The 3,138-nt window shown below is 42.3% G+C and overlaps 1 protein-coding gene across 1 annotated transcript in view; it reads left to right on the top strand.

Annotated features, from left to right (window-relative positions):
- The window catches only part of LOC126388928 (uncharacterized), a 22,080-nt gene extending 19,659 nt beyond the window's left edge, over positions 1-2,421 (top strand). The window contains exon 2 of the mRNA XM_050042326.1: positions 1,973-2,421. The gene's annotated coding sequence lies outside the window, so the exon portion shown is untranslated. The remainder of the gene's footprint in view (positions 1-1,972) is intronic.
- Positions 2,422-3,138: the final 717 nt, after the last annotated feature.

Below are 3,138 nucleotides of genomic sequence, written 5' to 3'. Positions count from 1 at the left end.
ATTTAGAGTATTGTACAAAAACTGTTTTTGAATGGGCTCACTGTTACTGTTTTTTAATGAAATTATATTTAGAGTATAGAGTATGGTACGAATGTTACAAATGTTATGTTACAGTATGTTGTCAATGATGATTAATAAAATAAAAAAATGTGGCTTATTTTGGCTTCTTACTCTGTCTCTATTCCAGTATCATCATATTTTGAATGTCACTTACGCCCATAGCAACAAACAATAGGTAATAAAATGTTGGCGCACAAAATGTGTAAGTGACGTTTTGGCTAAAAAGTTGTATTTTTGTAGTTAAAAAAATAATAATTCTTTAAAATATGGATTCTGTGAAGCCTAATCTCTATAAAAGTGTAGATTGCTCAAATATGTTGTTTATAATCAAGTAATTACAATCAATGAAAAGTTTGTTTTAGCTCTCCTGTAAAATTCTGAAAATGTCACTTACGCCCCTTGTGCTCCAAACCCATGGTGGACAAGCAGTTGTAGCATGCCAAGTTTCATTTTGTATAGAGACTGGAATGTCAAGTTTAAAGCATGGGTGATCTTAACTGCATGCAATTGGGCTGACACTCACTGGAAATACTGGTACCTCTGATACTGCACCTCTGTGTACATTAACACTGACAAAACAGTGCTGAAAATGTCCTTGTTGGATTAAATAAAAACACAACAATAAAAACAACAGAGGACCAAGAAGACACTTAAGCAGCTGATGAGGGTTTTTTTCTGAATGCTGCTGTGACTGCGTCTTAAGTGGAAAATTGCAGTGCGTGTGATTCATAGGAATTTTCCATACACGTATGCTGGCTTGGCTTGACTCGGCTTACCTGGGTGTGTCAACCTGCAGGGTTTTTTTAATCTCCATTCAACAGGGCCACCTGCTTGAAGGTGTGNCACAACAATAAAAACAACAGAGGACCAAGAAGACACTTCAGCAGCTGATGAGGGTTTTTTCTGAATGCTGCTGTGACTGTGTCTTAAGTGGCAAATTGCAGTGCAGATGATTCATAGGAATTTTCCATACATGTATGCTGGCTTGGCTTGACTCGGCTTACCTGGGTGTGTCAACCTGCAGGGTTTTTTAAATCTCCATTCAACAGGGCCACCTGCTTGAAGGTGTGCATTTAAATGACCACGTACTTGTAAAGTTTTCTAGTGCATATCCTTTTACTGTATGTCTTAAATGACATTCATCTACTTTTATCCAATTTTGAATGTTTGGTTATAGCCTTCAACCTATCCTTTTGGAGGCACCATGAGGTCAACAACTGTTGGATAACCTGCCATGAAATCTTGTTCAGACATTCATCTTCCTGTAATTTTGGTGAACCCCTGACTTTTCATCAACCCATCATCAGGTCAAAAATGTAATGGCTCCAGATTGGCTCCAGTAGATTCCAAGTACAACATCTGAGGTCTCTGTCCAGAGGAGTGCAGCCTGAGGAACAGCTAAGACACTGTGCAGAACCCTCAAACTCCCAGCCCTCTGGTAGAGGACCCAACCTGAGGAATACACACCACCACCTCCATGGGGGATACATGGAATGAACTGGAATCTGAGGGACATTTTCAACAAGAGTGATATCAGCAACACTCTGTCACATGTTAAAGACATGGATAAGAACATACTCCGCAGGAGCATTACATCTGCTCGAAAAACCCTTGTGAACCTGGCAGAAACTTTATTTGGTCTGCGTGGCGATCATTTGGACCGGGGAAAGCAGACGATTGGTTCTTTGACTTTTCTGCCAGCAGTACAGCACAAAGTTTGTGAAAAATTAAAGGAGCAGTGGAAAGAAATGGTCAACAAGAGTTCAATGACGCCCATCAGAGAATACATCGCTGAAGAATTCAACTGTGCTGTAGTCCATCATTTCAGAGAACAGGTAAAGTCATTTCTGGGGAACAGCAGCCCACTGCAGCTTCACCGTATTCCTCGCAGGTCACCAAACAGCCTGTAAAGATGGAGATGTTTAACCACGCAGAGAGGCGGCTACGAGCCCTGGAGAAGAGTGGCCTTTCAGGGAAGTGCAAGACCTGCGGCTACCATCATGGAGTCTTTCCCACACCTTGGTGGACACTGCTGGTACATGAGGCTCTCTGGTCATCAGCAGAGACTGTCCATCCATCCATCCATCCATCCATCCATCCATCCAGTTTCAACTGCTCATGCGGGCTGCGTCGCGGGTTCAACAGGCCAAGCAAAGCATCACAGACGTCCCTCTCCCCAGCAATGCTTTCCAGCTCCTCCTGGGGGACCCCAAGGCGCTCCCAGGCCAGATGAGACATGTAATCCCTCCAGCGTGTTCTTGGTCTGCCCTTTCCAAGTCCACAAAGCACATGTAGATTGGATGGGCAGACTCCCACGACCCCTCCGTCAGCCTCGCAAGAGTAAAGAGCTGGTCCACTGTTCCACGGCCAGGATGGAATCCGCATTGTTCCTCCTGAATGCGAGGTTGGACATTCGGTTGGAGCCTCCTTTCCAGCACCCTGGAGTAGAATCTATTGTTGAATTTGTTGCTTTTAAAGGAGTGAACTCACCCCCTCTTACTATAAAATGTGGTGTTCCCCAGGGATCAATCCTTGGGCCATTGTTATTTCTTATTTAAATCCTAACAAAGTAGCCAAAAACAGAAAAGACATGTAAATAGTTTACATAAAAATACTTGCAGCCTTCAGTGTTGTGTTTCTAAACGTTAAAGGCTTTAGAACAACAGCATAACGATTTTTTTCAAATTCAGTCATTGGTTTTGGTTTTGATTTCTCCTAAGTCATAAGTTTAAGGTCCACACTGTTCTATACAATCCACGTCATACTTATGTATGGCCATGTCATTGAGTTAGTTTGCTGTCTCTGTCAAGTAGCTGTCAGTTAGTCACTCTACAGCAGAAACTGGCACGTCATAATAAAAGCTATTTGCTGGAAATTCACTGTAGACTATTTAAAAATAAACTTTTTCTTTTTTAAGAAACTTGACATGTTTGCTTGTCACTTGTGGTCCATTCAGAATAGGCCCGTGATCCACTTTTGGACTGTAACCCACCAGCTGGAAACCACTGCCTTAAAATTTGCAACCGTGTTGAGCTGAAAGAAGCTTTGCAGTCACATGTGATAAACACTAAGTCCTCC

This window comes from Epinephelus moara, chromosome 4 (genome assembly GCF_006386435.1).
Source record: "Epinephelus moara isolate mb chromosome 4, YSFRI_EMoa_1.0, whole genome shotgun sequence".
Classification (NCBI taxonomy): domain Eukaryota; kingdom Metazoa; phylum Chordata; class Actinopteri; order Perciformes; family Serranidae; genus Epinephelus; species Epinephelus moara.
The sequence above is the reverse complement of the archived record's forward strand: the minus strand, read 5'-3'. Positions and strand labels throughout refer to the sequence as shown.